Raw genomic sequence first — 24,809 nt, 5'->3', positions numbered from 1 at the left:
AACCCCAAAATGTTTATTATGGAATCATTTATGGCAATAAGATACCAGTTTTTGTTTTTACGGCAAGAACAGGATGAGAACTGTTAAGCCATTTTTGTATAGCCCTTTGACATATTTAAGTAATAAAACATCAAAGATAATCTAGCAACAAGCAAAAATGCTCATGACAGGCTTAAGATGTCAGACAAGCACATGCTACAGCTTCCTCCTCATTCTCCAATGCTAAAATGCCAATTTTAAAGAATCCATGGACATATAAGAAAAATGGATATCCTTGGTGTGCTATAATCATAAAGAATCATGAAAACAGGACAAAGGGATTCAAATTGGAAGGAGGAAACTTAGCTAGAGGGCACTGTTACAAAAGGGGAGAGTTGTTCCAGATATTGCACAGCTGGAGGGGTAACAGGAATAGGAGTTACCTACAGGACAAATGACAATGACTGGTTTAGAGGAGCCCAGTAGGAGCAAAGAGGCTTGTTGAATACTTCATCTAAACAAGGAACCCAACAATACCCAGGTAGCACAGTGAGGCCACATATCCAGAAGTTTTGCTACTGTTACATCTCCTCCTCACCCCAACGCTGAGGGCAGGCTAGAGTAAATTTATACAGCAACTGCACACAAGCTTTCAGGCAATATCAAATACAAGTCATTTTTAAATACAAATTACAACCAAATGTTTTCAGAAAACCAACAGACTCAATGTGGCAGCAACCTATACCTATACTGAGGAAATGGAGGATAATAAAGCCAAAGAACAAGATTTTAAAATAAATAACAATAATTCCCAGAAAGATACTAGAAGATCTACTGGGGACCTTGGAAGTTAAAATTTGATTATTTAAATAAAGCTGATTCATGGTCTGATTGGTAGAATACACAGAGCTAAAAAATTTAATTGTGAGGAGCAAAGACAAATAGTTCTCCCCAAATATTAAACAGGAGGACAATAAAAATGTTCAAAAATGAAAGAAAACTGGGAAAACTCATTACCACTCAATCACAGGTGTGCATCTTCACCTACTTCACAAGAAATCAAAGAGCAAGTAGGCCCCATTTTCACTAAAGCTCACAAAAATTCCTAAGCCCTTGACTCATACTATCTCACTCATCTTTACATTAATCCTTCACAACAGGTACTAATACTAGAGGAGAACTGAAATAAAGGTTAAATCAGAATTTAAAACTATTCCAAGTTCCATTTCCAATAATGGCTGGCAAGTTTTTCCAGACTAACCTTCTCCCTGAAAATAATGCTGACTTAATAAAATAGAGAAACATATTAAAAGCACCTAAGATCTTACAGGATAGAGAACTAACCAGTCCAAATTCTCAAAAAGAAAGAAAGAAAACAAAAGAAAAATAAAAAAGCAGGAATCCAGAGGAAAAAGCACAATACCACACCAAAGTCATTTTTAACCTATGAAGGTATCTATCTGCCCATCTCAGCAAAGTTGAGTCTCTGTTCTAAGGCTCCAAGAGGCAAGGGGAAAGAAGTCAAGAATCAAAACATGCCCAAGCAGGGACTCTAATAGGACACTATCCACATCATTAAGCTGGCATCCCAAGGGTACCTCAGAGTAAAAATGAACCAGAAAACCAGGGCCCCAAACCTCCTGCCCTGGTATCTAAAATTAAAAACCTCAAAGATGGAGTTTAAGAGCCAGATGAAGTAGAGGAAAAGCAGTGAACTAGAATATAAGACCAAAACTTATCCAATATACAGGAGAGAGACAAAAAAGTAGGAAATACCAAAGAAACAAATAACAGAAAATAGAATACATGTTTGTTTAAAGTCCAAGAAGAAAGAAAACTGAGGCAAAGGAAATATATGAAGAGATAAATAGCTTTAAGCTGAGTACTGAAAGATACCAAAATCTGTACATATAAGAAATCCAAGAACTCCCAAGAAAGATATCCATATTTAGACTAACAGTGAAACAGCAGAAAACACAGAGATATTAAAATAAACAAGGGCTGAGTGCAGTGGCTCATGCCTGTAATCCCAACATTTCGGGAGGCCAAGGCAGGAGAATCACTTGAGGTCAGGAGTTTGAGAACAGCCTGGGCAACATAGCAAGATTCCACCTCTAATTTTTTTTTTTAAATTAGCTGGGCATGGTTACACATATCTATAGTCCCGGCTACTCAGGAGGCTGAGGCAGGAGGACTGCCTGAGCTCATAAGTTAGAGACCAGCCTGAGCAAGACCTGTCTCTACTAAAAATAGAAAAAAAATTAGGCGGGCACTGTGGTGCACACCTGTAGTCCCAGACACTCGGGAGGCTAAGGGAGAAGGATCATTTGAGCCCAGGAGTTTGAGGTTGCTATGAACTGTGACACCACTGCACTCTACCAGGGGTGACAGGGAGAGACCCTGTCCCAAAAAAAAAAAAAAAAATTCTTATTAGAAAAAAAAAAGAATTCTATAACAAGCCAATTTATCCTGAGAAATGAAAAGTGAAATAAAGACATTTTCAGGGAAAATAAAGAACACTGCCAGCAAATCCACAATAAAGATGATGCTCATCTTTAGATATGTTCCTCAAACAGAAGGGAAGTGAACCCACATGGCAGTGTAGAATTCATTTAAAAATGAATAAAAAGATACATATAAGTAAATAATGGTTATATAAAATAATTTCTTGTGGGGTTTAAATATGTATATAGTTAAAATGCATAGTAACAATATCACAAAAGCAGTGGGAACAGGGTCACTGGAGTGCGATAAAGTTCTTGCATCTTCTAGGAAGTGATGAAAAAGCACTAAGTTGTTAGATGCTAATAAATCACTATGGTAGTCACAAAAAGAACACTAAAAGAAATGTTGAACCACCCATCAGAAAAGGGCCTGCTTAAATAAGGAACACTTGATTAATCTAAAAGAAGGTCACAGAAAAAAGAAAAAGGAACAGAACATGAGGGACAGAGAGAAGACCCAGTAAAGATGATAGAATAAAGCATTTCAACAAACCACATTAAAAAAAAAAAAAACCCAAAACTATAATTAGACAGACTGGCAGAATGGATTAGAAACCAAAATGCCAACTGTAAGACAGGATCATGTCTTAAAAACATAACATCAGTTACAGGTTGAAAAATATGAGAAAAGATATGCCAATCAAACATCAAAGAAAGCTGGTATAACTGAACAGGTATCAAATAAAGTAAACGGAAAGGCAAAAGCATAAGAGATAATGAAGGGCATTTCATCAGTTTCCAGAGATCAATCCAAAAAAATATGTAATTCTAAAACTTAGTAACAGCCTACAAAAACCTATAAAGCAAAAACGACAACAACACTAAAAGAAGAGACTACAACATAAGCTAGACATTTTAACACATTTCTCTTGGTAACTAACAGAATAAGCAGATTCTCCCTTACCCCCCAAAATATAGAAGACCTGAAATGCAAAATTCACAAACGTAACCTAATTGACATAAACAGAATAGTGCATCCAACAGCTGCTCAATACACTTCCTTTACAAGTATTTACACAACATTTAACAAAGTGGAGCATATGTTGGACCATAAGGCAAGTCTCAACAAATTTCAGACTGAAATTATATGGAGGATGTTCTATGATTATAGTGGAAATAAGATAAAAATCTTTAACAAAAAGACAACTAAAGAGTCCCCAATAGTTTGAAGTTAAATCACACTTTCAGGGGTCAACAAGATATATAATAGGAATTAGAAAATACTGTCAACTGCATAATAATTAAAAAGAATTCACAACTCATAGAATGCACTTAAATCCATCCTCAGGGACATTTATAGCCTTTGGTAGATGTATTAGAAAGATTAAAGAAAAAAATCATTGATCAGGCAGGGAGTGGAGAGAGGAATCAATGATCAGGGTGGTATCAGTGAAATGGCAGAATAAGGATCTCCAAAAATTCTTCCTATGTAAATTCAATAAGAACACTGGCAAGAATTGTCAAAATCAAGTTTCTTCATAACTCTGGAAATTAAACAAAGGCTAACAGCAATCTGAAGAGCATTTATTTTAAAAAAATCAAAATAAGCAGCTGAATCTTGGTAAAACACCATGCTTTGTGGCCTTTTAACTGCACTATCTCAACCCACCCACCCCCAGCTCCGCTATAAAACCCTGAAAACCAATAACCAGCAATCACAGTAAAATTAGCAGCCTAGAAATCAATGATAGGACAGCAGAGTTGGAGTTCAGGCCCCATCTCTAGAGAATTCTCATTACATTACTTGACTTTTTTTTTTTTTTTTTTTTTTTTTGAGACAGAGTCTAGCTCTGTCGCCTGGGTAGAATTCAGTGGCATCATCATTGCTCATAGCAACCTCAAAGTCCTGGGGCTCAAGTGATCCTCCTATCTCAGCCTCCTGAGTAACTGGACTACAGCTGTGTACCACCACACCCGGCTAATTTTTCTATTTTTAGTAGAGACAGGGGTCTGGTCTCAAACTCCTGAGCTCAAGTGATCCCTTCCACCTCGGTCTCCCAGAGTGCTAGGATTACAGGCGTGAGCCACCATGCCCAACCATTACTTGACCTTTTTGGTGGTTCCCTGCAAGATTTTACTTACAAGGCTGTCTTTACTTGACCTCCCTCAGAGCTCACCCAGTATAAACAGCCAATTACCCAGAGGAAGTTTATTTTTCCTTTTTTAAATTTTTTAGTCGGCTTTCTCAGGTTAAATATAGGTTTGTTTGAATAAACTTCAGAAGTTTATTCAAAAACAATTAGAGGCAATTATTAAACATCGCATGTGCCTGAGGCAGTAGGCTATAGTTTAGGGAAGCAAGAGGCTAGCTAAAAAAGCTTAAAGAGAATAAAATAAACCCAAAGCAAGCAGAAGGAAGGAAGTAATGAAGATTAAAGCAGAAATACATGAAATAAAGACTAGAAAAACTATAGAGGAAAATCAACAAAACTAAAAGTTGGTTCTTTGAAAACATCTGCAAAATTGACAAACTTTGAGCTACAGGGACCAAGAAAAAAAATTGAAGATTCAAATTATTAAAATCATAAATAAAAGTGGAAACATTACTACTAATCTTACAGAAAAAAGACTATAAGGAATTACTATAAATAAATGTATGTCTACAACTTACAAAACTTGGGTGAAACAAATTCCTACAAGATACAAACTACCAAAACTGACTGAAGAAGAAACAGACAATCCAAAAAGACGTGTAAGGAGCAAAGAGCCTGAAGTGGTAATGAAAAAACTTCCCATGGTCAAGTGTGTTGGCTCACACCTATAATCCTAGCACTTTGGGAGTCTGAGGCAGGAGGATCACTTAAGGCCAGGAGTTTAAGACCAGATTGGGCAGCACAGCAAAAGACCCAGTTTCTACAAAGAAACTGTAGAAAGAAACTGAGCCTGTAGTCCTAGCCACTTGGAAGGATCACTTAAGCCCAAGAGTTCAAGGCTGCAGCAAGCTGTGATTGTGCCACTGCACTCCCACCTCAGCAGCAGAGCAACACCCTGTCTCTAAAAACAAAACAAAACAAAAAACTTCCAACAAAGAAAAGCCCAGGACAAGATGGCATCACTGGTCAATTCTACCAAAGACTAAAAAACGCATTCGTATCATTTATTCATAAACTCTTCCAAAAACAGAAGAGGAAGGAACACTTCACAACTCAGCCATTAAGACAGTATTTCCCTGATTCTAAAACCAGATGAAAGAGATCACGAGGAAAGAAAATCACAGACCTATGTGCTTAGGAATATAGAAGCAAAACTCAAAATATTAGCAAACCATATGCAGTGGCATATAAAGATTATACACCATGACCAAATGGCATTTATCCAAAGAATGCAAGCTTGGTTTATCATATGAAAATCAATCAAATTATCTTAATAGGATAAAAGACAAAAACACATGATCATCTCAATGCACAGAAAAGAATAACATCTAATATCCTTTTATGATATAAAAATATTCAATAAACTAGGAATAGAAGGGAACATCCTCAACCTGCTAAACGGCTTCTACAAAAGACTCACATCTAACATCACACTTAATGATGAAACATTGAAAGGTTTCAGGAACAAGACAAAGATGTCCACTCACTTCACCTGTACTCAAAATTGTACTGGAGGGTCTAGCCAGGGCAATTAGGAAAATTGAAAAAAAAAAAAACACACTATCTTCATACATGATATAAACATGACACACAGAGACATAATCTTGGATATAAAAAAACCCTAAAGAATCCACAAAGAACTATTAGAGCTAATAAATAAATTCAGCAAATGGCAGGGTACAAAATCAATGTAATAAAATTAATTACATTTATGTACATTATCAAACCTAAAAATGAAATTAAAACAACTTCATTTACAATAGCACTGAAAAATTATACTCACAAAGTGTGAGACCTGCATGATGAAAACTATAAAAGAATGAAACAAATTAACTGAAAGACATCCCTTGATTATGGATTGGAAGACTTTATACTGTTAACATGGCAACAGTTTCCAAATCAATCTACAGATTGAATGCAATCCCTATCAAAGGCCAAATGGGCTCTTTTGCAGAAGTTTACAAGTTTATCTTAAAATTCATAAGGGATTTCAAGGGATCCAGAACATTCAGAGTAATCTTGGAAAAGAACAACAAGTTGAGGGACTCACACATCCTGATTTCAAAACTTAATATATAAAGCTATACTAATAAAGACAATGTGGTACTAGCCTAACACATATGTAGATCAGTGTCACTTTGTACCCCACAAATATATACAACTATAATTTTTCAATTTACAATTAAAAAATAAAAATAAATGGGCAAAGGATTTGGAGACATCTGTCCAAAGAAAATACACAAATGGCCAATGGGCTCAGCATCACTAGAGAAACACATATCAAAACCATGAGATCTCACTTTACATCCACCCAAGATATAGCTATAATCAAAAATGTTTTGAGGATGTGGAGAAATTCAAACCTCATACACTGCTGATGGGAATGTAAAACGGCATGGCCACTTTGGAAAATAGTTTGGCAGTTCTTCAAAAAATTGATCAAGTTACTATATGACTCACAAATTCACTCCTATGTATATACCAAAGAGAAATGAAAGCATATTTCCACACACAAATTTGTGTAAACATTAAGTATTATAAATCATAGCCAAAAAAATGGTAACATACCAAATGTCCATCAACTGATGAGTGGATAGACAAAATGGGACATTGAAATAATGGAATATTATTCAGCTATAAAAAGAATGACCTGCAAATTCATAGATTAACATAGATGAATCTTGATAATACAGTACTATGCTAAGTGAAAGAAGCCAGACACAAAAGACCAAATGTTGCATCATTCTATTGATATGAAATGTCCAGAGCAGGCAAATCCCTAGAGACTGAAATCAGGTTAGTAGCTGCCAGGGAATGGGAAAGTGGTAAAAGGGAGTGATGGCTGATAGGTATGAAGTGTCTTTTGGGGGTGATAAAAATGTTCTGGTTTTAAATAGTTATGATAGTTTCACAACTTTATGACTGTATTTAAAAACCACTGAATTGTGCACTTTAAAATGGTAAAGATATCATACATAGGTGAATTTTATCTCAATCAAAACAAAAGTCAATGATCTAAGAACTTCCATCTAAACAACTTAGGAAAAAAACAGTAAATTAACTCCAGAAAGAAATAGAAAGAAACAAATCAATGACACATAAAAGCAATGTATATTAGAATGGCATGGGGGGAAAAAATCAAAGCCAAAAGTTCATTTTTAAGAAAGAATAAAACAAAGAAAAAAAGCAAATTACCAATGTCAAGAATACTGCAGGCCTGGCATGGTGGCTCACACCCGTAATCCTAGCACTCTGGGAAGCCAAGGTGGGAGGATTACTTGAGGCCAGCAGTTTGAGGCCAGCAGTTTGAGACCAGCTTGTGCAAGGTTGAGACCTCATTCTCCACACACACACACAAAAAAAACCCAGAAAAATTGGTCAGGCATTGTGGTCCCAGCTTCTCAGGAGGCTGAGGAAAGAGGATCACCTGAGCCCAGGAGTTTGAGGTTGCAGTGAGCTGTGATGATGCCACTGCACTCTAGCCTGGGCAACAGACCAAGACTGTCTCAAAAAATAAAAAAAGAATACTGTTAATTCTAAATCCTAAGAGGCTATTACATATAAATTTATGCCAATGAGGGCTAGGTGCTGTGGCTCATGCCTGTAATTCTAGCACTTTGAGAGGCTGAGGGAGGAGGAAGGCTTGAGGCTAGGAGTTCGAGGGCAGCATGAGCAAGAGTTGAGACTCCCACCTCTACAAAAAAAATAGAACAATTAGCCAATCATGGTGGTGCATGCCTGTAATCCCAGCTTCTCTAAGGCAGGAGGATCAATTCAGCCCAGGAGTTTGAGGTTGCAGTGAGCTATGATGAGGCCACTGTACTCCAGCCTCGGAAACAGCAAAACCATCTCAAAAAAAAAAAAAAATTATTCCAATGAATTTGAAAACGTAAATGAAATGGAGAAATTCTGAGAAAAACACATCTTACCAAGATTTATGAGAAATGGAATCCATAATAATAATAATAAAAAAAAACCTTTCCTTAAAAAACAAAAAACACCCAGATGGTTTTATCAATAAATTACACCAAAATTTAAGAAAGAATACTGTAAGTTTTACACAAGCTCTTCTAAAAAAACATAAAAAAAGAAACAGTCCGGGCCGGGCGTGGTGGCTCACGCTTGTAATCCTAGCACTCTGGGAGGCCGAGGCAGGCGGATTGCTCAAGGTCAGGAGTTCAAAACCAGCCTGAGCGAGACCCTGTCTCTACTATAAAAATAGAAAGAAATTAATTGGTCAACAAATATATATATATAAAATTAGCCGGGCATGGTGGCGCGTGCCTGTAGTCCCAGCTACTCGGGAGGCTGAGGCAGGAGGATTGCTTGAGCCCAGGAGTTTGAGGTTGCTGTGAGCTAGGCTGACGCCACGGCACTCACTCTAGCCTGGGCAACAAAGCGAGACTCTGTCTCAAAAAAAAAAAAAAAAAAAAAAAAAAAAAAAAGAAACAGTCCAATGTGTTTCAAGACGCTAATATGGCTGACGTCAAGGATATTTTAAGATTATAAACTAATCTCTTAAATGCATGCATACGATAATCCTAAAGACAACATTTGCAAATCAAATCCAGCAATATACTAAAGGCATTATATTATAAACTTGAGTTTATTCCAGAAATGCAAAACTGGTTTTACTTTGGTATTCTTTCCTGAATGTCATTCTCATATTTGTGGAATCAAGGAGAAAAGTTAAATGAATTGATATAGATAAAAACTGAAATAGTTTAATAACCATTCATGATTAAAAAAAAAACAAAAAAAAAAAACCTCTTGGCAAACTCTGAGAAGAAAAGAATTTCCTTAATCAGATTAAAAATACCCACAAAAACTTCAGCATACTTAACAGCGAAACGTTGAAAAGTTCCACTCCCACACCCCCCTCCACCTTCCCCTCCATGACTGGAAACAAGACACAGATGCTTGCTATCATCACTTCTATTTAACACTGTAATTAGCCAGTGACAAAAGGCATTCAAAAAGTAGAAAGATGGAAAGTAAGAACTACAACTATTAGATTTTCAAACAACATGATTGGAAAATATATAAGTATATAAGAAAGTATATAAGAAACCCAGAAGAATCTATAGGTAAACTATTAGTATTTGTAGGTAAACTTAGCAAGGTCATGGAATAGCGTCAATATACAAAAAGTTTTCCATGTACGAACAATTAGGAAATAAAAATTTAAAAATACCATTTATAACATGAAAAGAAAAAAATCAAAGTTTCTCAAAGGTAACACAAGTAATATCCTTATTTCATTAAAAAGGCAATGACAAGTGTAACATGAAAATGCTAACTATTAATATAAGGAAAAAGATCAATTTAATAAAGAACTGAAAATGAAGAACTCATGTTCATCAAAAGACTTTGAAAAGGCAAGCCAAAAAGTGGGAAATATTAGCAATGCATATATCTGACAAAGAAATGTAAACTGCTTCCACCTCTTTGGGGAAAGTTTGGTGTTATCGATTAGTTTTGAAGATAATCATACCTAGAAATTCTACTCCAGTGTGTACAGTCTAGATGATTTGAACACAAGAACTATGAACACAAGAATGTTCATAGTACCACGGTTTAACAGCCAAAACACTAGAAAACATAAATGCTGATCAGAACTGATAAACTGTGAGTTATTTCATGACACTGCATACAGTCACTATATATAGTCCCAGCTACTTGGGAGGCTGAGGCAGAAGGATCACTTGAGTTCAGGAGTCTGAGCTCAGACTGGTCTCAAGACTGGTTCAAGACCAGTCTGAGCAAGAGTGAGACCCTGTCTCTACTAGAATACAAAAAGTAGCCAGGCATCTGTAGTCCCAGCTACTCAGGAGGATCACTTGAGCCCAGGAGTTTGAGGTTGCTGTGCGGTAGGCTGATGCCATGGCACTCTAGCCTGGGTGACAGAGTGAGACTCTTGTCTCAAAAATAAATATTTTTAAGGACATATATGCATGGGGATGAAAAATATACAGAAAATCACAGGGAAACAATGGTTGTATCTGGGGAAAGATGTGTTCTTTAGGGGAAATATGGAGAATTTCTGGTATACTGTTCTTGACCTAGATATTGGTTATGTGGATATATGCTGTAAATTAAAATAAATTAAAATATGCAAGTATATTTTATGCAGTTTTCTCTATATATGCTATGTTTAACAATTAAAGTCATGCAAGCTAGTTCTAAGAATGAAACAAAATACAATGGTTATCTAAATAATCAGTAAAAATTACTAACATCTAAATAAGTGCTGTGTATACACACACCCCTGCAACTAAAACCCTGATATTATCAGTACTGAATGTGGGGAGAGTACAATTTATTTGAACATAAAATTTGGGCCTTTTTCAGCTTAGACACCCAGTTTGTGAGGACGCATTCATTAAACAATCATACGTTACCTACTATGTACCAGACATAATACTCATCAAGAATCCAAGGATATTTAAGACCTAGTCTTTAAATATATTTCCTTCAAGAGAATTTCAATCTAAACAGGAAACCACTAGTTCAACTTTTAGTATGTAATTCCAGCAATGCTCTGACAACTGAATTCCTTCTAACACTCACACCATCACAATCACCATCTAGTAAGTGCAGTTAGGCACATTGTTTTAGGTAGTATTTAATGCACATATCTTACTGAAGCATCACAAAACCCCTATAAATGGGTACTATTACTACCCCGTGTTACAGTTCAGGAAATTTAAACTCCAAGAGAGTTGGCCAAGGTCAGAACACATAGGCAGCACACCCAGGATTTATTCTCAGGTCATCTATATCCAGAGCCTGTACCCTACTTTGTGTAGTTTTATTTAGAAATGGGCAAACAATGTGTTTTCCAGAACTATTCCCTATCTTCCCATTTTGAGAATATGTTCATAGTACCACACAGTGGGTCCAAGAACAAACAGAAATAGCCAAGAAGGACCTTACTTCATCTCATAGAGCCAAACAGACTATGAAACATGGAAGGCAAAAGAATGTGAGAAAGTTTTCAGAGGTAACAACAAAATCAACATTGAATAAAAAAAGCAGGATTTTTTTTTTAGGAATACAGATTCAATTTTGTCAACTATGTAGCAGAAGAGCATTCCTTGCATGACTTCATCTAAGTCAGTGATTTTAATTATATAGTATATGTGGAATTTTAAGAAACATCAAACAGAACATCATAAAGGAAAAGAAGCCTGGGGTACAACCCTAGAAAGCTTTTCTGAGTTGACAGATCCTACATGCTACATGTATTCTTTCCTTTTTTTTTTTTTTTTTTTTTTTTTTTTTACACAGAGTCTTGCTCTATCACCCTGACTATAGTGCAGTTGGATCATCATAGCTCACTGCAACTGCAGATGCTTGGGCTCAAGCAATCCTCCTGCCTCAGCCTCCCAAGTAGCTGGGACTACAGGTATGTGCCACCATGCTGGCTGATTTTTTTTTCTTCCATTTTTAGTAGGGACAGGGTCTCATTTTTGCTCAAGCTGGCTTCAAATTCCTGAGCTTAAGCAATCCTCCTGCCTTGGCTACGTGTATTCTTTTAACTATGGAAAATATTTTATAATACAAACAAAAAGAAAATTGAACTGAATTAGACTGAAATTATGACGTACCGCAATACCTAGAGTCTACAAGGCTGTGAAGAAAAATTCATGAAATCCTGACAGCCTTGTAAACTGGTAAATTCACTTTGAAAAAGTAGTCAGCAAGTTTGAAGACATTACACGACACTTTGCAATTCACTTCTAGGTGTGTTTTCCCAAGAATCTTTTGTTACATGTGCATAAGGAAATATAAACAAGGATGTTCACCAACATGTTGTTTATGATAGCAAAAAATTAGAATATACCTAATCAGTTACAAGTAGAGAGATAAATATTGTATCTATTTATGTAAAATATTATTACAAAGCAATTAATGTATTGATTTTACTTATAGGTATCAATATGCACATTATAAATGATATAAGGAAAAAAGCAAATGTCAGGACTATAATGTATATCATACTATTTGTGTAAAGATTTAAAACACATAACAATTTGGAAGAGGCATGAGGGGATCTTCTTAGGTGCTGGTAACATGTTATTTCTTGATTTGAACTTTATTTTACATGGGTGTATTTGCTTTGTGATAATTTACCCAGTTGTATATTTAATTGTACACTTTCATGAATGTATGTTTTATTTACATAAAAAGATAAACACAAAATGATGTTCATGGATATACACATAAAAGTACAAAAACAAGAATGGGAAGGAAACACACCAACTTCAGCAAAGTTGATATCTCTAGGAAAGTGAGTAAAGAGACTTAAGTATAAAATTTTCACTTGATGTTTATATTATCTGATAAAATACCTGAATCAAACATTTCAAAGTCTTAACATTTACTGAAAATAGATGGTAGGTACATAGTAATTAATCTTGTGTTCTTTCTTCTATTTTGAAAGACTTAAAAGTAAAAATTCTATAAAAGCAACATATGTGCATTTAAATCCTACCAGGGATAACCATGTTTGAAAAATGTTTTGAGGCATAAGTGACATACAATAAACTGCACATGAAGTGTACAATCTTATGTTTCACCTATGTATATCCATGAAACCACCACCACAATCAAGATAATAAACATATGCACCATCCCCAAAAGTTTCTTCATGCAGCTTTGTAATCCTTTCTCACCCCCATCTCTGGGCCCTTCCCCCCAAGGCAACCATTGATTTGCTTTCAGTCACTAAAGGTTAGCTAGCATTTTCTAGAATTCTGTGCAAGTAGAATCATAGTATGTACAATCTCATCTGCCTTCTTTCACTGAGCATAATTATCCTGAAATTCATCCATGCTTAGCATGCATTAATAGTTTTCCTTCGTATGGACATAATTTATTTATCCATTCACCTGTTGATGGACATTTGGGTTGTTTCCAGTTTTTAGATGTTATAAACAGGTAATGAACATTTGTGTACAAGTGGTATACCAATACGTTTTCATTTCTCCAGTGTGACCAGTTCTACTCAAAACTGTCACAGTGATCAAGAACAAGGAAAAGTCTGAGAAACAGCCAAAGTCTAGAGAAACCTATGGGGACATCATGACTAAATGTAATGTGATAGTCTGGATAGAAACCTGGTACAGAAAAAGGACATTAGGTAAAAACTAAGGAAATCAGCCAGGCGCGGTGGCTCACACCTGTAATCCTAGCACTCTGGGAGGCTGAGGCGGGCAGATTGTTTGAGCTCAGGAGTTCGAAACCAACCTGAGCAAGAGTGAGACCCCGTCTCTAATATAAATAGAAAGAAATTAATTGGCCAACTATTATATATAGAAAAAGTTAGCCGGGCATGGTGCCCATGCCTGTAGTCCCAGCTACTTGGAAGGCTGAGGCAGAAGGATCACTTGAGTCCAGGAGTTTGAGGTTGCTGTGAGCCAGGCTGACGCCACAGCACTCACTCTAGCCTGGGCAACAAAGTGAGACTCTGTCTCAAAAAAAAAAAAAAAAAAAAAAAAAAAAAAACAACTAAGGAAATCCAAGTAAAATATGGATGACAGTATCAATATTGGTTCCTTAGGTGTGACAAATGCATCATACTAATGTCGGATGTTAACAATAGGAGAAACTAGGTATACAGGAACTCTGTGGTATCATTGCTAACTTTGCTATTAGTTGAAAACTATTCTAAAATGTAAGTTTATTTAAAAATAATTTTAAAATAAGTTTATTTTAAAATAAAGTAAAAAACACGTTTATTTTTAAATAAACTTACATTTTAGAATAGTTTTCAAAGATCCAAGAAAAGCCAAAACACAAAGAACAAAATTGGTGAACTTCATTACCAACTATCAAAGCCTATTATAAAGCTGTAGTAACTAAGATATAAGGACAAAGATAAATAGATCAAAAGAAGGAAAGAATATTCAGAAACAGATCTGCATGTATACTATGGACGCCTTATTTATGAGAAAGGTTACGTGGGCAATTAACAAGGATTTAACAGTTAAGTGATAAGGATTTAACTTCTTAATGAACTATAAAATAACATACAAAAAAGTACGTGTACTGTTTAATGAATTTTTATGTACTGACACATCTTGTATAATCACTCACATATAGAGAGGCAAAATCTAATGGTACACCAGAAGCCTCCTTGCAATTAAAAAGGATTGTGACACCTAAATCTTTTATTGGGGGGAATGGGCCTCTTGGGGGCAAGCCAGGGGACTTCAACGCATGGCTTGTTCATTGGTACTGCTTCTTGAGTCCTGTGGCTTTAACATATCAGGCAGCTCCATTGAGAAGGGCTCAATGCACAAGGCCTCAAAGGTTTCTTCTGCCCAAGGCCAGCACCACTGTGGCTGGGGCTTGTGGCCGTGCCCTTTGGCTGGTGAAGCCACATTCACCCCATATCTTGCCATCATCCAGGAGCTGCTTGTCCTTGTATAGCTGCTGGTCATGGGACAGCTGCTTGAGAATGCACTCGATGCACTTCATGCTCAACTCCTTGGCGTCTGTGAAAATAGTGGTCTTGTGGCCCCAGAACACATCCTTGGGGCAGCAGGCCAGCTTGAGCACTGAAGTCCACCCCTCCACATTGCCCAACACTGTGCGGCCCGCCACCCCTTCCCCAAAAGGAATTTTTCTCCCTCTACTGTCATGGGTGAATTGGCTATTTGCACAGAACAAAACTAATCTTGACCCTCTACCTTATAACATGTATAAAACTAATTTCCAGTTGGGTTGTAAATCTAAGTGTAAACGGTAAAACAACTTTTGAAATGAAACATATACTACTTTCACGATACCGGAATAGGCAAACATTTCTTAACACCTTTCGTACTGCTCACGAGTTTTCTTGTGTTTTCCGTGCTATCTGTTAAGGACCACTCACAAGTTTTCTCGCATTTTGCGTGCCGTTATGGACCTTAGATGCCAATACACTGTCTTGTCCATTAGGGAGAGTAGAGGTTTACTGCCAAATTTGAAAATGACAACATCAAGAATGAAGAAAGGTGACAATGTTTTCCAGAAAAGGTGATACTCTTCTCCTAGCATGGAAAGACAAGCGGGTTGTCCAAACGATATCAATGATCTACGACACTTCTGTCTCGACAACAGGAAAAAAAAATAGAAAAACAGGAGGGAATATTGTAAAACCTGTCTGCATCAAGGAATACAATGCCCAAATGAAAAGCACTGACCGTTAGGATCAATTCCTTTCATGTTGTTCCATTCTAAGGAAAACAATGAAATGGACAAAAAAAGTAGTGCTGTACCTTATAAACTGTGGACTTTTCAATTCATTTAGACTGTACAACATCCTCAATCCACAAGCAAAAATGAAGTATAAACAGTTTCTGCTATCGGTGGAGAGAGACTGGATAATGGATGACAATAATGAAGGCTCTCCAGAACCAGAGACAAATCTGTCCAGCCCTTCCCCTGGGGGTACAAGGAGAGCACCTCGTAAAGATCTTCCCCTGGGGGTACAAGGAGAGCACCTCGTAAAGATCCACCGGAAAGGTTGTCAGGTGATAAGAAGCAGCCTGAACCTACGTGTATTCCAGAGAGTGGGAAGAAAAAATTTCCTACAAGAGCCTGCAGAGTTTGTGCCGCCCATGGAAAAAGGAGCGAATCTAGCTACTTATGTAAATTTTGTTTGGTCCTCTTCATAGAGGAAAATGTTTTATGCAGTACCATATGTTAAAAAAGTACTAGGAACTTTAATTGTTTAATTAGTTGTTTAATTGTTTTTGTAAATAAAAATGTTATAATTATTGAAAAACAAAACCTAAAGTGTATTATGATCTGTAGTTATGATGATTTAAATAACATGCAGTTTGCCCAAAAATGTGCAGTCCCTGGCGTATGTCTTAGAGATTTCTATGTGGTACAAAATGTGTTAATCAAGTCACAAAGCACTAAGAATAATGAAAACAAGTCAGTAAATTGTACTTCATTAAAATTTAAGTTTTGTTATTTGAAAGACACCAATTAAGCATGTAAAGGCAAACCACAGATTGGGAGAAAATATTTGTAATATGTATTTCAGACACAGAGTCAATATGCAGAATATATAAAGAATTGCTACTAGTCAACAAGAAAAAGGTAGACAATCCTCAAGAAAAATGAATGCAAGTCCTAATGAGGCCTGACTTCAAGAAAGAAGATATCCAAAGGGTGATAAACATGAAAAGGAGCTCAGCTTCATTAGTCATCAAGGAAATTGAAACCACAATTCACCAAACTGGCTAAAATGAAAAAGAGAGTACTAATTGTTGGTGAGGATGTGGAACAACCCAAACCATTACACACTACTGCAAGTGTAAACTGGTGTAACTGTGGTAAAAAACTGGCGGCATCTCTTAAAGATGAATATATGCCTGCCCTAGAATGCAACACTCCCTTCCTTCCTAAGAATATACCCAACAGAAATAAATTCACCAAAAGACATATTCATAGCAGCACTATTAATTATGGCCCCAAAACTGCAAACTACCCAAATGTCTACTAACAGCATAATGAATAAGCACTGGTATATTCATACAATGGAATGCTGCACAGGAATACGAGCAAAGGACCCAAGACCAGTGGTCGCAACATGGATGAATCTCACAGCTAAAGAGTACATATTTATGATTCCATTTATATGAGTTCAAAACCAGACAAAATTAACCTATGCAATTAAAATTCTCCATGGTGGCCGGGTGCAGTGGCTCACGCCTGTAATGCCAGCACTCTGGGAGGCCGAGGTGGGCGGATTGCTCGAGATCAGGAGTTCGAAACCAGCCTGAGCAAGAGCGAGACCCCGTCTCTACTATAAATACCAAGAAATTAATTGGCCAACTAATACATATAGAAAAAATTAGCCAGGTATGGTGGCGCATGCCTGTAGTCCCAGCTACTCAGGAGGCTGAGGCAGTAGGATTGCTTGAGCCCAGGAAGTTTGGGGTTGCTGTGAGCTAGGCTGATGCCATGGCACTCACTCTAGCCTGGGCAACAAAGCGAGACTCTGTCTCAAAAAATAAATAAATAAATACAAAATAATAAATAAAATAAAATCCTCCATGGTAGCTGCCCTTCATGAGTTAGAGAATGAAAGGGATGCAAGGAGGCTTCTGGTGTACCGTTAGTTTTTGCCTCTCTATATTTGAGTGGTTATACAAGATGTATCAGTACAAAAATTCATTGAACACTGCACTCATACTTTTGTGTGTGTATATTATACTTCAATAAAAAGTTAAATCCTTATCTCTTAACTGTTAAAGCAGTCACATGAAATTTATTTTGTGGGAAACAAGACCTCCTGAGAGTAATTTCAATCATCTCATGCTAGGTGGGACTGAATGTATTAAACTTTGTTTTGGAATAGTTTTTCAGATAATTTAGTGGTGATACTATTTATGATCCTGCAAAATAAAAAAAAGGAACCATCTCAGATATTCAGTATCAGGCTACAACTATATTAAAATTAAATTAAAAGTCAGCAGTCCATTGATATCCGGGAGCTGATTCCACAGTTAAGGTTAATAAAATTGGAGTTCTTCACCTATGATACAGTATGTATTTTCCTGTATGTGTATTAATACTTCAGATATAAAAAAAAAAACCTTTAAATCAGCATATCAGTCCTAAACCTTACTTTGAACTACTTTGGCTAATCAAGTCCTTTTCTAAACCTCCAAGCTATTTTAACTGGTTATTGAAAAGTCTCATCTCAATGAGTTAACATGAAACTTTTTTCCTCCAGTCACTGCCCTCAGCCATACCACACATTTAATCTCCTCACTCACATAGAAGTTAAGGTGTCCCTTAGTGATGTCTTACCACTTTTCACACCTTTACAGACACTGTTAGTAAAAACTGTTCATAAATGCTCCAATCACATGTCCATCTGCAGCCCATTTCTCCATTCCCCCACAGAATGCAACAGAATTGCGGCTTAAAGGACTAGGAAATGTGGAAAGTGCCCTATAGGTGGCAGGCATCTCTCCCGTGAGGAGCGCTACGTCCCCACTACAGTTGTTTGGGTAGGAAACCCAGCTTGGGCCTGATCTTCCAAGCCGCCCCCTTCCCACCCGGTCACACAACAAGGACTTTTTCGGTGGGGTACAAGCCAACAACCTAAGGCCTTAGGCAAAACCCCCTTTTAAACCACAGGAAGTAAAACTTTGTGTGTCAACTGGGAGAATTCAGACACTAGCTACCCTCTTTCCCTGCCCCACCTCATCATCTCCCCTCAGTCAGGGGCAGATAGCAAGTCTGCTGTCTAAGGGCTCAACTTTGCCTTCTCTTCTTGGAAGCACCCTCAATCTATACAAACGATTCCCCTGGAAGACACTCCCCCTGCTATGCTGAAAGAGAAGCTGCACCCCACTCCACCCTCCTCCACTGAGGGGGAAGGAATCTCTTCAAGTGCCTCCCCCTCCCTATGTGGTCTTCTTATATAGACCAGGGAAGGGCTGAGATAATGCTTGTGATGGCAAAGAAAGCTCTGTGGCCTTTTGGTAAGTCCCACAGGAGGTATCTGGCCCCATCTCCTAAGGACTCTCATTACACCACAGGTCACTTTACACCTCTTTATTCTCAGCTATGGGTCCTAATGGCCAATTCTACGGCAACAGGAAAAAAAATCTATTCCAACATCCAGTTAACAATGAAATAATTTTAATTCTCTTTAAAGCCTATTTCAAATGCTGTTGCACCCAGCAGTGTTAACCTAGGTCCCTAACCAAAGTGACCTCTCCCTGACCCTATCACAACACTTTTCCAATAATGCCTAATCAACTAAGCATGTACTTCTCTATTCTCAATGCTTACCATGCAATGAAATTTATCATAGCTAACAGTACAACCTTACAAGTGACTTATACTGAAACATTTGTTCAAATGAAAAAAGTACATAACATTTGCAAAGTACATCTATGTGAAACAAGTGTGCAATTTTAATTCTAATGACAGATAACTGAGTAAATAAAATGTTAGCAAGACACCAGGAAAAGGATCTTTTCCTTATGTCAGAGCCCAGCACTAAAAATGAAATGTGATCTATGCAAAATGCAACTAGTGATGTGAAATTCTGCATTGGGATATACCATTTCGAAACATTTATTTTTATTACAAAATGTGTTATAAAAAAAAAAAAAACTAGTGAGGAAAAGCCTACAGAAAAAAATTATCCGTAACACCTTCATTGTCATATTTATAACATTCTAGTCTTTTTCTGTGCATATATACATACTTAAGGCCATACTGTTTCGTACTTTGCTTTCTTCATTTCAGATACTATGGTTATCTTTTTTTTATATTAAGCAGTCTTCTACAAACATATTTAATGATGAAGGACATTCCATGATATGTCTATGCTATGATTTACTTAATCTTCTGTTGTTGCCAAATTTTCCCTAGTTATAATGTCATAAACAATCTTGAGTTTCTACAATTCTGATTATTTTCTTAAGTAACAAAATTACTCTTGACGAGAAGCTACAGGTTCAGGTTATTTTTAAAGGTTTTTCATAGAAAATACATACCCTAGTTCACTTCCTCGTTAACCTCAAATGTGAGTATTTCTGCTGGTCTGTTCTATATGGGGTTCTTCCTAGGGAACACAAGGAAAATGCTCTCTGCTATATGCTTGACCATTCAAGAACAAGGGCCCACAGCCCTGAACAGATACCTCAGGTGGGAAGTAGAGAGGGCTAACCACACAGGGGAACTAGGTAGGTATATGTGAAGGGCTTAGAAGACCACCTACCTTGACAGGAACCTTTCCCACAATCCCTTGAGTTCCCTTAAATCTGAGAACTACCTTTACACCTGAGCCCCGTAAGAAACCTGAGAGGCTGGTCGGGCAGGTACCATTCCATCCTACACTTGGGAAAACTGACCTCTTTATCTCACTGCCCAAGATCAAGCTTAGAATACGGTTCCCCAATTTCTTCAAGGTACTTTTCCCACTGTACCTCTTAGAAGGGTCCTAAGAAGAGTCAGAAGAGGCTGAGAAGTCTATACCTTGTAAGCTTTGCCCAGCCACTGAGTTGGGCATAATGTAATGGTAACACCCTCACCAGAGCTGGGCATCTTAGCAGTAAGGCCACTGAGCTCCCTGGCCAACTGCAAATATACACTCCTGAAAGCTCCTCTCTCATCAAGCATGGGTCCTTTCCCCTTAGTTCAACAACATACTATACTTTCCCATAAACTAGAAAAGTTTCCACCATGTCTGATACAGCCCAGTGAAGTTTTGAGCCACTGTTGTCATTCTTACTGAAATATTATCCATGCAGTTTTCTCAAAGGAGAAAAACAGAATATGTATTAGAAAAAAGAAAGGACTCCCTGAACTTACTTACTTTCTTTCCGTCTTCCTCCTTCCTCCTCCCTCTCTCCCTCCCTCCCTCCCTCCCTCCTTCTTTCTTTGCACGAGAAGGTCTCACTCTGTTGCCCAGGCTGGTCTTGAACTCCTGGCCTCAAGCCATCCTCCCACTGTGGCTTCCCCAAAGTGCTAGGATTACAGGTGTGAGCCACCACACCCAGCCAGACTCCCTAAACTTTTAACTCAGCATAAGCTACAGAAGAACAGGGTTAAGAGACAAGAAACCCTTCCATATCCCCCAAATATGCCCTTTCATTTGCTTTCCTGTACAATTTAATAGAAATAAATTCTACAGAAGCTACAAATCAGTCTCCTTCTTAAGACTCTCCCTCAAATATTTAGCTATTTAAACATTCAAACATATACTCCTGAATCTTTGTGGAAATTATTTCCAAGACCAAGCTAAAAAAATAAAAATTTATAAGTAGTACAGTTTTCTCCTTTAGTATATGCAAGAATTGGTTCCAGGACTCCTTGGGCATACTCAAGTCCTACAGTGGGCCCTGCAGAAGCCATCTATACTTAAAGTGAGCCCTCCATATATTCCGGTTTCACATCCCACAAATACTGTATTTTTGATCTGCTAGGTTGAAAAAAATCCATGTGTAAAGGGGCCTGTGCAGTTAAAACCCATGTTGTTCCAGGGCCAACCGTAATTATCAGTCCTGGTTGTGAGAACCCCTGTTGTTACAAAGTTTTTTCAAGGTCCATTTAAAAAATTAAAAAGATATCCTTTCATCTAAAATAACTCACAAATATTATGTACCCATAATAATTAACAATAAAATAACTAAAAAAATATCCCATCAGTATTCTTAAAATGTGTTGCAATTCCTGGAGAGGATTATGAAACACTGTCAGGATTCACACCTCCTTGGGAAGAGTCAACTCCAGGACACACTGCCCTCTCCCTCCACTATTCTCTGAAGTATCTTATGTATCCTAAAAACTAAATGTTTGTTGACTTGCACTCATGTTTAAAAGCTATTAAAACATTCAAGAGCTGCACTGTCCAATGCAGTAACCATTAGTCCCATGTAGCTACTAAGCACCTGAAGTGTAACAAAGTCCATATTAAGATATTGTAGATATTAAATATACACAGGATTTTGAAGTCTTAGCACTAATAAAAAATATATCTCATTATAGTTTTTACATTAACTATCTGTTGACAAGTTATATGTTGGGTTACATTGCTAAATTAATTTCATTTGTTTCTACTTTTTAAATATGGCTACCATGAAATCTATAATAAAGTATGTGATTCACAATATATTTCTATACATAAATATGTCTATCACCTTTGGCCTATTCTTTAAAATCTTCCTGCATATCATAAAATATCATATATTTCTATATCCTAATCAAAATCAGTATTCACCTAGAGAGGGGATTCAATCCACAAAGTAAACCACAAAAGGAACAAGTATTGCCAGAGACTCAACCATCATTTTTCATGTGCTTCCAAAGGAAGACCACCTGCATGCACTGCCTAGAAGCTGTTGATACATGTATCCAAGCCTAGTGCAACCAAGTTTTCAAATCTAAATCACCTGGCAAATGATCATGAATTCCCCGGTTTATGGGTGTCGTGCAGACTCTGCTGAAATCCAGAGAGTTATCCAATATGGCATTTATCCTTCGAAAGATACTGGCATTGCTGCAAGTGGAGAGCGCAGGTGCTTCCTGGTTGTCCCAGCAATCTTTTATCCTTCCCGCCTCTTCTTCCTAGACACAGAGAAAAGATATTTAGGTTTTCTACCTACTTTCTGATAAAAAGACTTCACACACCCTCTTTCTCTCAACCCAATACCATGAATTAGACAAAGTAACAAGGACTTGGGTTTCTTGCTTATACACTAAAATACTTAACGAGTATTTACTAGGAGCAAGGTACTCTGAGAGAACTGTAAGAAGGGAAAAAAACACCAAAATATGAAGATACTTCCTCAAGAGCCTCCTAATCTAATGGGACACACATATAGGAATTAACATGATATGGTAGCAGCAGCATGAACTTCAGAATGTAAAACTATAATGAGACCTGGTTCAAATCTTGGGATATAGCCATATACTGGAGTATTTTCTGGCAATGTAAAGGAATCAAGTACTGATACATGCTACAACACAGATAAACCTCAAAAACATTATGCTTAGTGAGAGAAGCTAGTCACAAAACATTGCATATTATATGAGTCCAGTTACATGAAATGTTCAGAGTAACTAAATCTAAAGATTAGTTGCCTGGGCCTAGAGAAAGAAAGGAGACTAGGGGGTGGTAAATAGTGGGTATCTGGTTTCTCTTTGAAATGGAAAGATTCCACAGTTAGATTACAGTGATGGTTGCACAATTCTGTAAACATATAGGTGACCCTTGAACACAGGTTTTAACTGTGTGGGTCCACTTATACATGAATATTTTTCATTAAACACATTGGAAAATTTTTTAGAGATTCATGACAATTTAAGAAAACTCACAGACAAACCACATGGCCTAGAAATATCAAAACATTAAGACAAAGGTTATGTCACAAATGCATAAAATATATGTAGATGCTAGTCTTTTATTATCATAAAATATACACAAATCTATTATAAAAAGTTAAATTTATCAAAACTAATACACATAAACACAGACCATACATGGCACCATTCATAGTGGAGAAAAATATAAACAAATGTAAACATGATTATCAATACATTAATACATTATTAATATTGTAAAATAACTGCACAAAAATTAACTGTGGTACATACTGTACTACAGTAATAATTTTGTGGTCAGCTCCTGTGGTCAGCTCATCACTACTGTGATGAGCTCAAGTGTTGCAAACATCCACTTAGAACATTGTGTGAGGCTAATCTCCATGTGAGCTGTATGTCTCTCCACTAAATTGCTATCGCAGTAAAGTGATCTCTCATGATTCTCCTGTGTTATTCATCATATTTAATGCAACACCATAAACTTTGAAATGATGTCATGAGACCCATACAAGTGATGCTGGAAGTGCTTCCAAGAAGTAGAGAAAAGTCATGACATTACCAAAAAAAAAAGTTGAACTGGGCTGGGCGCGGTGGCTCACGCCTGTAATCCTAGCTCTCTGGGAGGCTGAGGCGGGCGGATTGCTCAAGGTCAGGAGTTCAAAACCAGCCTGAGCAAGAGTGAGACCCCGTCTCTACTATAAATACCAAGAAATTAATTGGCCAACTAATATATATACAAAAAATTAGCCAGGCATGGTGGCGCATGCCTGTAGTCCCAGCTACTTGGGAGGCTGAGGCAGCAGGATTGCTTGAGCCAGGAGTTTGAGGTTGCTGTGAGCTAGGCTGACGCCACGGCACTCACTCTAGCCTGGACAACAAAAGTGAGACTCTGTCTCAAAAAAAAAAAAAAAAAAAAAAAAAAAGTTGAACTGCTTGATCTGTACCATAAATTGAGGTCTGCAACTGTGGATGCCTACCATTTCAAGATAAATGAATCTAGCATAAGGACCACTGTAAAAAGAAAAAGGAGGCCGGGCGCTGTGGCTCACGCCTGTAATCCTAGCTCTTGGGAGGCCGAGGCGGGCGGATTGCTCAAGGTCAGGAGTTCAAAACCAGCCTGAGCAAGAGCGAGACCCCGTCTCTACTATAAACAGAAAGAAATTAATTGGCCAACTGATATATATATATAAAAAAAAAAAAATTAGCCGGGCATGGTGGCACATGCCTGTAGTCCCAGCTACTCGGGAGGCTGAGGCAGAAGGATCGCTTGAGCCCAGGAGTTTGAGGTTGCTGTGAGCTAGGCTGACGCCACGGCACTCACTCTAGCCTGGACAACAAAAGTGAGACTCTGTCTCAAAAAAAAAAAAAAAAAAAAAAGGAA

At 37.4% G+C, this 24,809-nt stretch overlaps 1 protein-coding gene across 3 annotated transcripts in view; it reads right to left on the bottom strand.

Moving 5' to 3' along the window:
* CPEB1 (cytoplasmic polyadenylation element binding protein 1) overlaps positions 1 to 24,809 on the bottom strand; it is a 101,541-nt gene that overhangs the window by 53,176 nt on the left and 23,556 nt on the right. For all 3 annotated transcript variants that reach the window (XM_076004712.1, XM_076004713.1, XM_076004714.1), the window contains exon 2: positions 22,498 to 22,672. The gene's annotated coding sequence lies outside the window, so the exon portion shown is untranslated. The remainder of the gene's footprint in view (positions 1 to 22,497; positions 22,673 to 24,809) is intronic.

The sequence above is a fragment of the Microcebus murinus genome, chromosome 7 (genome assembly GCF_040939455.1).
Source record: "Microcebus murinus isolate Inina chromosome 7, M.murinus_Inina_mat1.0, whole genome shotgun sequence".
NCBI lineage: Eukaryota > Metazoa > Chordata > Mammalia > Primates > Cheirogaleidae > Microcebus > Microcebus murinus.
The sequence above is the reverse complement of the archived record's forward strand: the minus strand, read 5'-3'. Positions and strand labels throughout refer to the sequence as shown.